Source organism: Glandiceps talaboti, chromosome 17 (genome assembly GCF_964340395.1).
Source record: "Glandiceps talaboti chromosome 17, keGlaTala1.1, whole genome shotgun sequence".
NCBI lineage: Eukaryota > Metazoa > Hemichordata > Enteropneusta > Spengelidae > Glandiceps > Glandiceps talaboti.
This window is the reverse complement of record NC_135565.1, coordinates 20,640,574-20,659,785: the sequence shown is the minus strand read 5'-3', so window position 1 is coordinate 20,659,785 and position 19,212 is coordinate 20,640,574. Positions and strand designations below refer to the sequence as shown.

General features: G+C 33.1%; 1 protein-coding gene across 1 annotated transcript in view; it reads left to right on the top strand.

Moving 5' to 3' along the window:
- Positions 1 to 2,328: 2,328 nt before the first annotated feature.
- Positions 2,329 to 19,212, top strand: part of LOC144448252 (CD151 antigen-like) — a 78,297-nt gene continuing 61,413 nt past the window's right edge. The window contains exon 1 of the mRNA XM_078138428.1: positions 2,329 to 2,420. The gene's annotated coding sequence lies outside the window, so the exon portion shown is untranslated. The remainder of the gene's footprint in view (positions 2,421 to 19,212) is intronic.

The window sequence follows — 19,212 nt, the reverse complement described above, 5'->3', positions numbered from 1 at the left end:
CAACGTAGCGGACTGGGTCTAATGTTGACCAGTGTTCAATTTCACACGCGGCATGGTGAAGTTACGCACATTCAGTTACATAACTGTGAACAATTCAAGAACAACTACTGGGCGTTTCCTGAAAACATTCACTGTTACACCATGAGGAATGCATTCACAATTTATCTGATATCTTTGCGTTCAGTAAGTTGACAGTAGAGTCAACGGTATCTAAAACTAGGGAAACATGAAAATATGACTTTTATTTTGCTTTCACTGTCCATATTCACAGATTAACTTTGTCTAGAGACCCCTCATAGTCTATGGTTTCGACCTTTTAATTTACAGTTTATTTCTTGTCGACTACATCATGAACCGACATAATACTAGTGTTTTCAAATGTAAATAAACCATAATTGTTTAACAATGCCCTACATCATGTGACACGTGACAGTTTTTCCCGACTTCCGTGTCGAGAGCCTAGAACCCAAGCTTTTTTCCAAAATTATTTCCTCGTCGTCTATAGAATGTATCAGACCTGAGAATAGGATGATAGTTTGTAGTCATTCGTTTCAGTCAGATTCGATCATTTCCGCAAAACAGACATTTGTTTTCTCCTACGCAACGGAAAACGTTTTGGATATTGCTAACTCAAGTTGAGGCCAACATTTTTAATACCAGGATGGTTTGCGACGATGGACTTGGCAGTAACCTTGGCTACTGAGAATCTCGCGGGGTTAGAACATTGGTGGATTTTAGAATAACCTTGGAGTATTTATACTGACAGTCAGTATGGTTACTCCAAGGAATAACAAAATGATTCTTACTAATTATCCAAAGATAAAAGTTAAACATGAACGATTAAAACTAGACAGGCTATCTGATTATCGACATGGACAGTTTTATGACGACATACATACACAACTAACTTTTCCCATAGTAAAGTCCATCTTCTTTTGACACAGTATAACCTTATATTCAGAGACGATACATCACAATAACAATGAAAACTGTATGCCAATTCTCTATAAAAGTTATTATTGCGGTGTGGTATAGGTCTATCTCCTCTAAGAAAGAGAAATAGACACAGTCAGAATTGCGTACACAAAAAGATCACACAGCTACCATTGCTGGATATCATTACACTTCTTTTATTCTTATTTTTCTTTGTAGTTTTCTTAAATGATTGCTCAACCAACAACTGTATTTGATATGTTTGTGTACACGTGGTATTAGCGCTATTAGGCTATACGTCCCAAATAATAATAAATTAGATATGTTTATACCGATGAAATCTTAATCATCTGCTCAAAACATTTCAGGTTCTGTTCCATTATTTCGTGTAGTAGTATTGTCATGGAAACGCTAAAATCAAAGCTTCGTTTATATCAATTATAATTAAATGATCATGATAATTACGTCGACTGACGCGTCGGGATGATCACTTTGAATATTTCCATGTTCATGCTGAGTTGGTTAATTGGACAACGGCGTATAGCACTGAAAACAAATTAACAGTAGTAGCACGACTTCTTGTATATACATTTACAGTTTACATACACTATGTACCGCTTGGGGAAAGTAAACACACTTTACAACTACCACGCTGGTATGTATTATCTCATCCCCGTGATTTCCGTCAACTTTACCGTTTATTTTCTCAAGTACCTTTTCCACAAAACGGAAAGTTGTGGTCAGAATTTATCATCTTATGTTATTAACGAAATTGTAATTTTCAATTTAATTGTTTATGCTCTGTTAATAATTCCCTTTAATATGATAAACGATGATTTAGCTGGAGGTTACCTTTCTTGCATCACCACCCATTGTTCAAGTTCTAATCACATATCTTGTTGTGTATCCGTTGTCTGCTGACGAGTAATTTGCCCGAAGCGAATTGGTACCATTATGTACCGTTTTCTAAACAATCTCCCACCCTATGTCTCAAGAATAAACAATGTTAAAAAACTATCTGATCCGTTGTCCATCGGTTAAAGTTCAAAAACGTTCTCTGGAAAATGAGTAATGAGTGAAATCCCTTCCTAAAGTAGTCAACTTTTGAGTTTCGTCATCAAATGGGTCTTTCCGGTGATGCATTCAAACTCTTGATTATAATATCTGCAATTTCTTCCGCGTAAGCTAGTTTAGTAACTATATATGTACTTCGGTTATGTAAAAACGTTGGCGGCTATATGCTGTCATGTGCCGATGAGTAAAACGCGAAACGTGGTGTTGTTATGGGCGGTTAAGCCACACCCAACGTTAACCACTTTCCTTTGTCAATAATGGAATCGCCCAGAGATTGCTTGCAATTTTATGCAAATAAAGCTATTATGGTCATTCCCAAGGCGAACGCAGGGATTCTGGATAGCTGAACGTGGAGAGATCGTTTATTTTGTGGAAAAAACTTGCTTTTCTGCTGGACACAGACGTTTTAAAGGGTAAGTGGGATTCTTTATACTCAGTACCCTAACTAGCAATGTCAAAAATCACAGACATCGGCAACAAATGGATTTTCTCACGGTGAACATTTTAACCGTTTTAGAGGAAGCAAATAGGAACAGATACAGTCTGTCAACGCAACGTCTTGGCTAGTTGGGCGGGTCACAGCTCGAGCTGAACACACTGTGAACAAGTACAGCTATCTGTTCTTGTCTCAGGTTTTCAGAACAAAATGTTTGATTTCATTTCCTTCAGTGAAATGCTTCCATATTGCATGCCATTGCAGTGCACTTATGCACATTTTACATGGCAGCGACTGGCAACCGATAATTTTAGAACTATTATAAATGGTTGTCAGACGTGATAACAAGCTAAACGTTACAATTACCACCGTTACGTCACGTCAGTTCACACTTTTGTCTAATGTTTCGGCAAATTATCGTGTATCAGTCAAAATAAACATTTAAGATGAAATCCTTGTTTCGCCAACTGTTTTACAAAGTGTTATATTTGTTAATGTTTTAGCCACTCTGAAATACTTGCCCTGTGTGGCAGTGCTGAAAAGGTGTCACTTTTTACGGTTGGCCAACACAGCGACATTTTATGGTGACCTTGAATGTAAGCCAGTATCGTCGTTTAACGTGCAGATAAAATGTTCTCGTAGTCGTAGAGAGAGTTGCCTGTAATTCCACTTATCTGTAACATCCGACCCTTTAAATTACTGAAAACCGTATCAAATTACGTAAGAATCAGAAAGGCGCTTCAGGCGCTGATACTGTCAGCTGTCTGGGTACGTACATTTGAAATTCAACTGTTGTGCTTTGCTTTGTTTTGGTTCATTCATTGTTGAGTTCATATCATTATTATATATACAGGATATCTCGAACTCTGTTTATTTCTTAGTTACCCACTTAATCAAATTGAAACAATTTGACACATGCGGTTGTTGATTAGAAAGTGTTACAATTAATATGGCCGAGTGGCTTCCAAGAGGCCATGAGAAATAGATAAAATTATGTATGTCAATTTTGTCTGTGTGTATATAGTTTATACGGAGAGCTTCGTGTAAATTTGATGAGCTTCTTTGACTTTTTAGTGCTGGTATGGCCATGAGGTTTGGCTTTGATGAGCTCTGATTGCATTGTTTACAGCTATTGTTTCTGTATGTATGGGGTGAATCACTCACAATTGAAAATAGGGTGTGTGTAAAGAGCTTATGTAAATAGTACGGTGGTTTGTAGGTTCATATCATGTATTGGCATTTCATATGCCATGCCTCATGGCTTGCAAAATGTGTGACTAATGATAATGCATGGTATTTTAGCACAATATGAGAAAATGACAATTGGGTGAATTTAATTAATGAGGGGACATTATAACATTGGCTACATAGATTAATAAATAGAACATGGTGGGTGGAGAGCTAGAACTATTTATATAGTTTCAATTTGAACTCTGACCTAGTTGAAAAATTAGAAAATGTAATAAAATGCTTGAGTGAGTTTACTATGAGCTAAAATACAGGGACCCTTGATGGTGCAAAGTGTCCTGGCTATTAAGCACAACTAAAAGAACTCTTATTGTAGGAAGGAGAAAGGCTGTAGTATTAGTTGATATTAATTGATGATGGTAATATAAGCTGAGGAGAATATACAGCACAATATATGTGAGAGGTAAAGTTAGTGTCATGTTACAACTTGGCATTGTGTGCTTGTGTTTTGTACTCCAGTAAACTGCATGACAGACCTTCAGGCATCCACAACTTATCAAATCATCTACCTTGCTTAGCTACTTTTATCGTACTTGTAGAAAGTGTTTAAGATATTTAATATTTCACTGTTTGTACTGATAGTTGAAAATATTGGTAACAATGAATATGTGCAGTAAAATTTGCAGATTCATAATCATGTAAAATTATTTTTATTGAACCACTGTTAAAAATGTAGTTAAGCAATTTTGTACTTTTAGCAATAGATTTTAAAATCCTGTTAACAGGCGAAAGAAATCTGATAAAATTGGTATAGATATTTACTCTCTACATGGTAATTTTGAAAGGGAACAGCAGGGTAAATTTTACCTACTTATGGACAAATAGATTTTACCTCCTTAAGGACTCTTAACAAAACACTTTATTTAAATTTTGACAGTACTTATTGTGTACACTGTATATTGACTTAAAGGATATTAAGTATTTAAACAGAATGCCACTAACTGTCTGCACCAAGTTATTGGAAAATCAAATCATAAATTCATAAAATTAATAAACAAATTTACAGATGGCAATTTTATAAATGATGAAAAATTATTGCTAATAATTGAAACCTTTGCTGTTTTCTTTTGCCTTAAATTGTAAATTGCACAAGCCTAGTCTAATTGGAACATAAAAATGACAGAAAAGTTATAAAATCATGTAATTTATGTACAGTAGACAAGACTTTTGAGGCTTGTTCTGAGCATTATTTCTGTAATATTTTTAATTTGTTATTATAAATTTTTAAAATTTGTTCAAAATAAATATGAAAATGAAATAAAATTAGGAGTTTGACAATTTATGTTATGTACTATGCGATGTCGAATAAGAAAATAAATATTTATTAGTTTACATGTTTACGACAATTTGTACAGTATCTGATATCAATTGGCAAGACAAAGTTGTTCTCGGATTTATTTTATGTAATCCAACAAGTTAATTTGCAAGAGTTAGCCAAAATCAATGAAAAATGACAAATTTGTGGAATTGTTATTGTGTACATGTTATGGCAAAGTGGAAAATGACAGTACTTTGAAACATATGTTTACCACAATTTGTGTCATCAACTGTGGGGCCAAGGACGATACATGAACTGGTGTGAATGTTTGAATAAGTAATTTGAATCTAGAGACTAGTTAAACATTCCAGAATAAAGTGACCTAGTTAACGCTATCGTGAACATCTTTGTCAGTAAATAAATGATCATAACTTTGAACTTGACAAGATATTGTCTGTTTTCTATGATTGATATACTTCAAGTCTCTCTAGGGCTGCCAAATTCTTTAATTGTCTTCTTATCATTCTTGCACCATATATTTTGATAAGTTTACTCAAGCAGACAGTTATTTATACATGCTTTGAATTTGAATAAAGATGTACAATGATGTTTTGATAGGAACCCAGACAGGCTAGGTATATGTGTAGTGACACTTAGGTCACTCCATTCTTTTCTGAATTACTTTCAACAATGTCACTAATCTCTTACCAACAATGCTAACTTGCGTTGGTGAGCTTAAACCATTTTCCAGTTCATTACTATCTAAATTGTATCACAGTCACCCTCCAGAAATGAAAGATATGTACAACAGTTTTGTTCTGAATCATAGTAAATCATATCATTGTGAATCATAGTAAATCATATCATTATGAATCATAGGAGATCATATCAACTAGATCATTATCATCATCATCATCATTATCATTAACAGAAACAACACCCCCCCCCCCCAAAAAAAAAAAAACCACCCAAAAAAACAAACAAACAAAAAACAAACAAACAAAACCCCAAAACAAGTCCAGCAAAACAAATCAACAGTTTGAAACACATTTACTAAGATCAGTATGGGTTGTAACCTGGTTGTTTACACTCTAATTATGACATATTCTAACTCAGTCTTCATTGAATTGAATAACATTCAAAGATACAACCAAAATGTTGTCTTTATACAAGCTATCGCTGAGACAGAGCATAGGTCAGTTGTTTTTTGTCATGAATATTCAGAGAATTTTCCAGTCATGCACTACGACCTTATTTTCACAAGAAAGAAAATAGAAAAACATTCCATTCAATAAGCCTTATATACAATCACATACAGACATGGCATATAATCAATAACAGACAGTTTGTCCCAGAGCTGTAAAATGGGCGTCGAATCACAACATGTTTTTTCCCCCACAGTATTACTATCAGGCGCTGGATACAGAGAAGGGAGGATGTAATCAAATTTTCATATTTTTCTGCGAGTTTTACCCGAAGGCAGAATTCATACTTATAATAACAATGTTCAGTTATTTAAAAAAAAAATTTTCCTAAAATGGTGACACAAAAGAATTGATATAGTATGCACTTATTTAAAAAAGAAATTTATGAAAGGTTTTCCTTAAGGAAGAATTGATACATTTTTGACAATGTACATCAATTTTTGTAGAATATTCCAAAATGTTTACACAAAGGGAAAATTGATATTTTATGATATTCTGCTATACCTCCTTTTTTCAAAAATATTTACACAATTGATTACAAGTTTTACAATCGATGTCCTGATATATTTGAAGTTACAAACATAAGGAAGGACTTAGACTTACTCAAGTCTACAGGCTATTTTCAATCTTTATTTAATAGAATAAATTCTGAAACTCAATTGTGTTATTTTTCTTTAGTGTGAACTTTTCACCTGAGTGGGTGATTGTGAAACAGTGGTGAGTTCGTGTATAGCCCTCCTTAGGAGACTGCTATAAGTGGGGAAAAAAAAAGAAATCCTGACCACATTTTTTCTTCATCATATTTGAAATGAATAACAAATTTAAATATTGAAGATTATAAGACAATATATGAAATATAACATGGGGAAATTGAACCTGAATGGGGTAATCTGGTAAAATTAAAAAACGTAATTTAATCACAACTTCTACGTGTGAGACCTTGTGAAATGATTACACCCACATTTTGTACCCTGAAGAAAAACAAAGTTTGGCACAGAGTCAGCATTGTGATGCAAGTAGACATTGTATGAGCTAGCTGCTGTTTGTTTTCTAGCAACAATGAGGTAAGCAGTAGTTGGAAGTACGTTGTCGCTTTACTTCACTCTACAGGTCCGTGTGATGTATGTCATCACGCTTACACACACAGTATGTGATCTATCACATCGACCATCGACCCTGTTTTTGTTTAGCCACTAAAGCTAGACTAGTTGAGTGACCTGTCAAGTCTTCTTGCTGGGAGTTCAAAACACTGTTGATACAGATTTCAAGTGTCTTTTCACATTTAGAAGTAAATTGTTATGATGACGGTTGGAAAGGTTGTAGCCATGTTGCTCTTTATATACTGATTGTAGAGAATTCATTGCCCTTTTAAAGTTTACTCTCTCTACTTCAACCATGGATTGTTGACCCCCTTTCATGATGGGACTACCATGTATGAATATCAACTTCTTCACTGAGTTAAGGATGCTCAAGACAAGACAATGGTTGACTCGTAATAGTGGTCATACTAGAAAGGTTAAGGGTACTCAACACAATCATGGATACAGTGATCACACAGTTCTACTGAGTTAAAAGTGCTCATAAGTTTGTAATTTAATTATATACAGAAAACACTTATTTATTAAGGTGCGGTGCCCAAAACAAAACGTCCATGCTTTTGGTAACAGGGATGGTGACGTATTGGAGGTCTAGGGTACTATATCCATCCTCGCAAACCACGACCGTTTTATGGTACCGTTCTTAATGAGCCGGTCCGGACTGGGGAGAAAAAATAGCTCTGGTTTGCGAGAATAACTGTATCCAGAGACATGTATTTTTTTAACTGCTCATAGATACCCATTTGTACAAAGTTAACATTAGACTGTCGACAGTCGTTTTTTTGCTTTATTTTTTGCTACATTTCATCTAAATCAAAGTCGTTGCCTCGCTCCGTAGCACTGAATACTAATACATACTACGTCCCTCACTTTTCAATCAGCATGCGGTTATAGTATTGCTCCGAATCGGAGCGAGGCGATGACTTTAGATATAGATAAAACGTAGCAAAAATGGCCTGAACGAGTGTCGACAGTCTAGGTAAACATTACAAAAGACACTATTTATTTTTGTACAGTTAAAGGTACTTAAAATGAGACATCAATGTTTGCAGCAGTTAGAGGGCCCAAGACAAGAAGGTCATGTTTGAATAACATGTAAATATATGTGTATGTGAAGTGAAGGGTAAAATTTAGTTATTAGATACAATTTGTGTGTGTTGTATTAACTTAATTACAATGTCTCCCCTCCACTGTCTATGGTTCTACTGAAGGTCATATTTGACATGCACAACTGTAGAGTACAAAGAACAGGTCATGAAAATAAAACTATGAAAATGACAACCTCTTTCTAATTTTGCTTAGCTACAAGCCTCTGCTGTGTTAGTGTCCTTGCTTGGGGGGACTTCATGTCCAGAATGCCATTTCTCTAGAACATATTCGAAAAAAAAATTGCAAAAATTGTGAAATCTCACCAGAAATAGTGGATGCGGAATTTGACATCAACTTAAAAAGACAACATAAAACTGTAATGGCTGTACATTTGATGGGAGGAAACCAAAAACACAGAGACCACATGGAAAACAACATAAAACCTAAATACCTGAACTAGACAGTCACATATGAAAAAAAAATATTATAAAATAAAAAAAAAAATCTACCAACCCCACCTATTCTAAATTGAGCGTAATCAGAACCACACAATTTTTTTTGTTAGGCCTTACACACAAATGTTTTGCCAGTTCATTTTAGCGCTGGATATACATAGTTGTGCTACACTGTTGTTCTTAATTTGCCACTTATTTCAGTTAATTTACAAACCCCCTTCGGTTACTCATACTTCTTGGCTGAACCAAGAAAAATATTGGTGAATATCATCTTATTATATAGTCAGCCAGATCATGAGAAACACAGAAATAAAAAAATTCACCCTTAAACTCATAACCTATTTATCTGTAACATATTAGATGTACTTGATGAAGTGTAATTGATGAGCTAAAAGTAAAACCTAGTAATTTCTCAAAATATTTACATACAATGTTTGTAGAATGAATGAAGATCAATCCAACTACAGAGAATGCATTTACTTTATGTATATGTGTGTGTGCATGTGTGGTGGTTGGGGGTGGGGTTGGGTTGGGGTGGGAAGGGGTGGGGACAGCTAGAACTTGAGATATTAATTTGACACGATTAATTTCTATATGAATCTGTAGGCATTACATGAAATTTAATCTATATACATAAGTACTAAGTAGGTATTGTATTGTCAGGACATTTGGTATATATGTTATTCTGATTGAATTGGAAGCTATTTTAAGAATTTACTTTTTGACATGATTATTCATTCAGTTGTCATAGCAACTGACATGTAGTAGATCCTTGATATGAAAAGGTGTTACCAGTCGTCTGGACATTCTATTCTCAGTCTCTGCTAAATTTACATATTGTATCATAGCAACAACTAATTTATGCAAAAACTGGGGTTAGTAGTTTTTGGAGTTTGTTTACAGTTTAAAAAGATACCTATTAGTTTTAAAGCATACAGCATTTTACTGAGGTTTTATAACCCTTGGAACAGAGATAGTCGGTTGGGGGTGGAGAGGGGAGGGGGATGGTACAACTTGCAAAGATTATAGTATAACAATATTAATTACATGAAAGGTAGGAAACACCTGTAAAATACCTGTTACATATACATGTATGTATGTATATAAAAAAAGATGTGGCATGCAGTTTTCATATGTAAATACTGTGTAAGATAAAATTTAATTTTACTGTTAGCATGCATCTGAAACAAACTAAATAATAACAAAGGTATTAAATGTCCTTGCTTGATGAAATATTGGTGAAATCTGAAACAAAAATTAAATTATGACAAAAAAAGACGTTGATGTTTGCTTAATTGTGGGGAAATTGTATCTGAAACAAAACAAATGAAGACAAATTAATCTTCTTGCAAGAAAGAAATATTTGGAAGTTTGTATGCTGAAATAAAAAACAAATTAAGATCAGAAGAAAGAGATTCTGGGAATTTGTTATTTTATAATACAGATATTGCATTACAAGTGAAGTAATTAATGATAATTTCAAATGATAAAACCCACTACTTAAATATCTGGAGAGAAGTCTAGTTATCAGCATAAACTGTGACAAATAACAAAACACTTTTTTCACGAGAATATCAGAAATAGAAAAATGATAGCAAAATACATGCTATTATTCTATTTATACACTGTTGTTCATTAATGAAATGATATTAGTGAGAGTGTATGATGTATGTGTCGACAAATTAGCTTTCCTTGGATGTTTTATCCTTGAAAGAGTGATGGCATAATTACATTAACCTAACCATATACCCTGGACAATGTAGTGAAACTGATAGGTGCTATCTAGTGTATTCAGGTATTGAACTGAATAATATGACTGAAGTCTTCTTGTAGTGGAATGTATTTAAAAGTACAGATGAGTTCTAGGTTATTCCTTTAAATGTGATTTAAGCAACAATGAAGTACAGATGAGTTCTAGGTTATTCCTTTATGTTATTTAAGCAACAATGAAGTACAGATGAGTTCTAGGTTATTCCTTTATGTTATTTAAGCAACAATGAAGTACAGATGAGTTCTAGGTTATTCCTTTATGTTATTTAAGCAACAATGAAGTACAGATGAGTTCTAGGTTATTCCTTTATCTGGTTTAAGCAACAATGAATTCTAATTCTACATCTGATATTACATTCATCAGGGTGATAAAACATAGTAATAATTAGTTCTTGTACTTTGATCAAGGGTTCTTATTACTTAAGAGTAATGTTTCGCCTGTTCAAGTCAACAGGCTTTGTCAAACTTTGTTGACCATAACAACTGAAATGTTATTCATATTAAGTAATAAGTACCCTTGGTCATGATATAAGAATTGTTAATCAAAATGAAATCTCTACATATTTATTACAAAAGACCCACACAATTTCAATAAATCATAGATTTTAAAACAAATTAGCTGTTTAGTGTTCAAATTCTCTCAAACTTTAATGTTGTGAAAATTTGTAGTCTAGAAGATCTGTCTGTGGTCTGCTTATGCAACTACTTGCTAGACGGTGGAAGATCGGTTAGTAATCTGCTTATGCAACTACTTGCTACCCCAGAGGGGTTTGTAGTTTATATGAATGGTTGAAGTGGAAATAAGGTTGGATCTTTCAGTCTAGAAAATTTTTAATTCGTGGTTTGAATTTCAAGATTTCAATTTAAGCTTTGAGTAAGGAGAATGTACTTTTGACAGCCAATGAGACACCATGCATTGGTTAACACCAAAAATGGAAAGGAATATAGTCTATTTTAAGGTCATAGGATTTTAAAAACAGCAGCTGATAAATCTATTACCAGTGCTACTGCTAGTATGTGCAATATCCTTCAGCTTAACTGGCCATGTCCTTGTACCCATCTAATGTTGAACATGGCTCAAAGTTTGGATGACACTATGTTGTTGTGCATGTCACGCGCTTCTTAGTTTTTGCTGTATTTAAAGCTTGCACAATTCTGTTGTGTTGTTGTACCATGGTACCCTTCTGAAGTTCTTAGCTTGCTTAAATTTGCATAACTCTGCTATGTTGTTGTAATTGGTACCATTCTGAAGTTCTTGGCTCTAAGTTTGATTAACTCAGCCATGTTAACATTGTTGTAAATGTCATACTTTTCTAAGCTCTAAGTTTGCATGACTGTTATGTTGTTGTAGATGTCAAACCCCTTCTACTAGCTCTAAGCTTGCATGACACTGAAATGTAGTTGTACATGTACCCATCTAAGTTTCTTGGTTCTCTAAGCTTGCATGACATTATTCAGTCAAAGTGTAATAAACTCATTGAAATGAGATAGCATTGAAATATGTCAGTATCCAGGATATCTACACATTATCATGTCTTTGTTGGAGAATCCACGGTGTCTTTCAAACCAGCTCTGTTGAAGTAACCAGACTACTCTTCAAATTGCTAACAAAGTACTTAACATTCTATTTCCATGTATACAAAGTCTCCTTGTAGTAGTAGTCATTTCTCATCCAGCTTTGTCCATGTCTGGCTAAAAATGAATTTTGTATTCAGGAAAATATGTCATGTATGAAGAAGTGAAATTGATATTCTAGAATGTGATGGCAAGTCTCTCACAAAATAAGAATTGATATTCATAAAAATATGATGTACAGAAGTGAAATTGAGGCATTCAAATTGGCATTATTTAAGCATCAATATTAAATTGATATTGTATTGCATTTGATGGTAGGTCTTTCACAAAATAAGCATTTATCAATTATATTCACGAAAGTATGATGTGCAAAAGTTGACATATTGCATCCAAATTTATAAATATGTATTATTTTTAGGCAGTGTGCAATTACAATCTGTGTCAATATAATAATGTACAATATGGAAATTTGATATTATGCAAAAATGAAATTATGATATCCAAATTGATATATTGATTTAAGTTACATATTTTGACCACAGGTCTGTGGTGAGATATAGTATGAACATTTAATATGAAAGTAAAATTGCAGCATTCTGATAGAAATGTATTTATTAAATATATCTAGCCATTTTGCATACTGATAGGTCAATCTCAAAATATGCGTATATTAATGATTTGAAAATATGATATGATGTGAAACCAACTTATGACACTTATAGTAATATGATATTTATTTTTGAGTCCTACTCGTAATGCTCAATGACAAGGCTGTGTCAACAGTTTAAGATGATTACTTTTGAGTCATTGAACACAACACAATAAGGAAAATAAGACTATTAATATATTGTATTTGAAAATATAATTAAATATTATTCTCCAATATTTTTCTTCCTTCAGCCAAGGAAAATATGAGTGACCTAAGGGGCCTTTGTCTATCGACTCGTAGTGACAACCCCTTAGGTCACAAGTATTTTCTGGTTGAATGAAGAAAAATATTGGAGAATAACATAATTATACCAGTGCGAGTAATATCAAAGAAAAATCAGGGAAATTAATGACAATTTGAATGTTTTGACTTATATTTTGAATACAGCAGGGAATACATTCCATATTTTTTGTTAAGACTTGGCTTGTGCTAGTATACAATGTACATGTTGCATCATTGTTGGTTTTGTTTTGCTAGTAATATCAAAGAAAAATTGGGAAAAGTAATGACAATTTTTAACGTTCTGACTCATATATCGAACACAGCAGACCTAATGACGTAGACATGTACTGCTGTGACATAGAACGACTACAGTATATATACTCCATATTTTTTTGTTAAAATTGGCTTATGCATGGTATAATGTTGATATATGAAAGTGCAGTTGTAACTTATATTGTAATAGAATAATCCAGCCATTGTACATGACAAGTTAGCCTCAAAATAAGAATATACATGTTGGTATGAAAATATGATATGATGTGAAAGGCAACTTAGAGCACTCTATTGGAATATGATCTGTATTCCCTAGTTATTTCAAATGATGACAGATAACCTAGTCTACAAAATAGAAATATATGAAAATATGATATGATGTGAAACTTATGTTATGAAATTGTAATAGAAAAATTATATTTCTACCCCAGTAATAGTGTACATGTGACAAGTAATTGTTAGTCTTATAATAAACATTATAAACTGATCCGAAAAGAATAAATTGTATTTATATCGGGCATGAAATTAATTGAAAGCCACATAATAGTATTTTGACACAGATATGTGTTTTCAAGTTATTGGACGTTGTGACAAGTCACTGGTAACCTTAAAATAAAAATATGTAACTGGTTTGAAAATATGATATGATTTGAAAGTCATATTATAGAATTTTGACCCAGAGATGTGTTTTCAAGTTATTGGACATTGTGACAAGTCATCGCTAACCTTAAAATAAAAATATGTAACTGGTTTGAAAATATGATATGATGTGAAAACCATATTATAGCACTTTAACAGACATCTGATAAAAATGTGTTTTCAAGTTATTCCATATGATGACAAGTTGATGCCAGTCTTAAAATATTAAAGTATATAATTTGTTAAGAAAACATGATATAGGCATATGAAAGGCAAATTATATTTAATATGATATACATTCTTCAGTTTTTCTGCATTATTAATTGAATATAATCAGTTGTACAACATAATAATTTAGTCTTACAATTTATTTCTAAAATCTAACTATAAATAAATTCATAAATTTGGGAGTTCCAATGTATCATATATTGATATTGTATATTAATAGATTGTGTTAGTCAACCGGAAAATTCTTTTTGACATAAGAGTTGTTCAATTTTACCATCATCTCCAAGGAATCATCTCCAAGTCATTTTGACATGGTTCTTTGTAACACGTCCCTGGTAGCGTGATTAAAACAATATCAGTTAAATTAATATAGATTGGTTTTATAATCTAACTATTGTATCTCAGTGCTTTGATCAATTAAGGTGTATATCATGTGTTTTTAACTGCATACTTGTGTAATTATTTCTCATTAGTAGATATGTGTTGATTTTGGGTTGTGTTTGTGGCCGAGCAGTCAGCTCATATGCCTCTTACCTCTGCAGCCTGGGTTTGAACCTGCCAATGTCGGGTGGGTTTGATTAAAATTTAGCCTGGTCTGTATGCTAGAAGGGTGATGATCACTTTGACCCTGCCAAACAACAGAGGTGTTCCCTGGGCACTCCAGTTTATCCCCAGTTTTTTTCAACACTATGGCACTGCTCCTGTGGTGATCATTCAATAAATTTCAGAATTTATTTGGAGCAATAAAGATTATTATTGTTATTATTATTGTACAGTTACTTTGCAGTCTTCATTAATAGTTTTAACTTTCGTGCATACACTTTTATGTCTGTTTTGGAAATAATTCTTATATTTTATCCCAATGATTCTAAAATAATTTCATCTTTATGGAGATGAACAACAGTTGAAATTATAAATTGCTACGATTATAACTAATATGTGAAATAAATGTGTAGAAAATAGTGCAATTTTGACTATTATATTTGTTAGATGTTGTATTGGGGTATAAAGCATTGACATAAATACTAAGAGTGTAAGACATATTTTGTGTAAAAAAATTCTTGGAAAAGGTGATCTGTGTACAGTCTCTCTGAGGAATAGTATCTCTTTGTATGCTTTGACAGTTTATTTTCTTGCCACACCCAAGAATTGATCATCTGATGAAGTGAAGCAGAAAGATAGATGACTCTGCCGCCACTTCAAGGTGTTTGTTATTCCTCACCTCCAGTGATAGCCATAGTGAATTCTCTAGCTACTTCCCATTGAAGGCTATTGAATCACTAGCTACTTTCCAATACACTATTGATGTATGATAGCCAATCACTATAGCTACTTTCCAATACACTATTGATGTATGATAGCCAATCACTAGCTACTTTCCAATACACTATTGATGTATGATAGCCAATCACTAGCTATTTTCCAATACACTATTGATGTATGATAGCCAATCACTAGCTACTTTCCAATACACTATTGATGTATGATAGCCAATCACTAGCTACTTTCCAATACACTATTGATGTATAATAGCCAATAACTAGCTACTTTCCAATACGCTATTGATGTATGATAGCGAGTGAGAATCTAATCATTTCTGTTTTGAGATTTGAAAATGTGAGTGGTGTTTGTTTGTTAAAATTCTATTAGTTTTTAATTATCTAGTTGGACTTTTGAACCTTGAAAATAATGAGTTGATTTCTGAACTATTTCTTTATGCATACTAATTCTCATAGTTCTAAAGTGTTAGCAGTCAAATTGATATACAAGCTGTTATAGTGATAGTACTGCCATTGAAAATTAAGTCACAACACTGGTTGACCCAAATGGAATTCAAAGACAAGGTCTCTATATGCTGTTACTATGATTTATTGCTCTGAAGAAGAGTTCAAAGTTGAAAGGTTGAAACGTCACCTTGTAACATGTATGTTGTCAGGTCAATATTCTAAGATGGTGTCTTGTGTTGACTGTGTAAATATTTGAGTAGTAAAACAGAAATTATTGAAATAATGGAACGTATAGATGGAATGTAATGCCACTAGAAACCAGACTGTTGGACTGAGAACAAATTATATATTCCAGACATTTGAACTAATAACAAATTATTTACACCAGACTGTTGAACTAAGAACAAATTATTCGGATGAATGTGAGAAATAATGACTATTTGGTATCAGATGTCAGATAGTCAGATGACCTGTAACTCGTATCGTACATACTTTTCATATTTTGGGTGAATGGATGTCACAGCTGGAGGTACCTTCCCATGATGTCCATAATGGGCTATTCAAAGGCAAAACTGTGTCATGCTGGTGAATGGAAATCAATTTGTTATAATATTGATAAATATCTACCTACAACAGGTTAGACTACATGGATTTTTACTAACTCTAAGTGGGGTAGGCTTTGTTCATGAAGTAACAAGTAAACTTATAGTCTGTTGTTTACAATGTGCATAAAAGTCATTCGTGATAGACAAGTAGATTTTATTCCCCAATATTTTTCTTCATTGAGCCAAAGAAAATATGAGTGACCTAAGGGGCCTTTGTCACTACGCATCACACGAGTAGTGACACCCTCTAGGTCACAAGTATTTTCCAGCTGAATTTTCTGCAGTCTGTGTTTATTCAGCAAAAGGTAACTTCTAGTCTGTTATTGACAAAGTGTAGATAAAATCTTTCATATATCTCTAAAATTACCATGGCAACAGTTTTGCAGTTTATGACAGACAATTATCACACTTACTCAGCGATAGACTTTTGTGTTTGTAAGAAGGTGTCAATAGAAATTACACTGTATTTGTTATCAAATTACCATGGCAACGGACTTATTTTTTGTAGTTTATCACAGAAAATTATCACCATCATTCAGCAAAATGTAGACTTTTAGTGATTTGTATAAAAGAAATTATTTTGCAAATGTAAAATTACCATGGCAACAGTTAATATGCTTATTTAGCGAAATGTAGACTTTAGTCTGTTTAGTACAAATTGTGAATGAGAATGATTTCCTAGTTGTAAAATTACCATGACAACTATTAATTTTTGTATTGTAGACTTTTAGTCAGTTTTTATGAGGTAGGTATCTATAGAAATAATTTTGTAGGTTGTAAAATTTCTGTAATGACAATATACTTAAATGAAAAATCAATATTCCATGAAATATTAAGACACTTTTATCACTGCTTCTGCCAGCTGTCTTTGATTCACACAACATATAATAATTTGATTCAGTTGCTATGTTTTATAATTTGTTTTGAATTCTGAATCCAGAGGGAGAAATTGATTTGTTTCTTGTATATTTCCTGTAGTTTGTATGGTTGGGATGAGTGGGAATCTGAGGAAGTGAGGGAAAGGGAAAGCCATGTGAAATCTGATGAAATTTACCAAGTTGATACCTAACATTAAAGTGGCCATATGGATGAGGATTTGGTATTTATTTTGGATTGTTAACTTATAAAACAATTTTATCATGACTTCCTACTTGAAAAATCCTTGTTTGTAACTCAATAAATTGCAAAAGCACAATAACTGTGTAAAATATTTGTTATTGTACATACAATAACAAACTTTTTACACAATTTTTTAGCTTTTTGTAATTTTAATGAGTTACAAACACAGACTTAGTCAATGTTGTTTCATATTGATTTTTCAAGTAGGAAGCCATGATAAAATTATTTTATAAATTAAAAATCCAAAAATGAATACCAAATCCGCATCCGTATGGCCACTTTACAAGCAAAGCTAAAGAAAATGAAAACTTACAAAAACTGGCCTGAAAAACTTAGAACAAAGTATACATGATAGTTAAATGATGGATGATTTGACTCGGTTAGATGCCGAGTCCACTTTAAGGTTTTCTAACCCATGAGAGATACTACTTTTTAAACATAGAGCATGTCTCCTCTTTATAATTTACTGAATTAATTTATGAAACGTAAACTAAAATGAACCCAGAAAAATCCTAAGATGAGGTGATGTGTCTGGAGATCTGCCAATAGAATGGACAATGAGTGGATGTGTTGAGGCGGATAGCCATGGATGACTACTGTTTATAGACATTGCTGTGAAGCATAATCAAGTTAAGGTAATACTATTATATATGCCAAGTTGACCTTAGGATGACCCCAAGTTACTAGTTCATGCATCTAGAAATAATTGTAACTAATTCATTCATGTGTGTTAACTTATATGAAAAGTAAACTTTAAAGGTGTTTCAGAAAATTGTGTAAAGTTACGTACACCTGAAGAACAGTGACCAATAGTTAGTCATCCAAATGGAACCCAATTTTGCACTGGATGAAACTTAGAAATGAAATTGCTGTGTGTCAAAATATATATACCTGTACATGTGTCATATTTCTCAAATGTCCAGGAAATCCTGCTTTCTGGGACATACATGTATATTATCCAATATATAAACAACATGTGTGAAAAAAAGATAGCAAATATGGATGAGAAATAGATTCTGTGTTTTCCTGGTGGAAACAGGAACGATGTCACTTTCGGAATATCATGAAATTTTTCCGGGTGCATGTTAAAAGTATTCCATGCTGCTGTACAATATGAAAATGTCAGTTCTGGAATATTGGGAAGTTTGGCCATCCTGACTAACAGATGTTGGTAGCCAAGAGATCAAGGATATAGTATATCAAAAAGATATTCCAGGAAAACTATCTATCATTCCTTGTTAAGTTGTTGATTTCCTGGTATTGACTGTTAGGCCAGTTCTGGAATATTGGGAAGTTTTGTTATCCTTGACATATAGATGTTGGTAGCTGAGAGATCAAGGTTATAGTATATCAGATGACTGTATGCCAGGAAAACTATCTGTCATTCCTTATCGATTTCCTGGTGTTGACTATAAGGCCAGTTCCGGAATGTCAGGAAGTTGGGATGAACTTCCATGTATTCCATTTGACAGTGTCTATAATTCAAACAAACCGATGATTGTATTCCATGTATCTGTAATTTAGACAGAAGGACAAGAGTCATGTCAGTG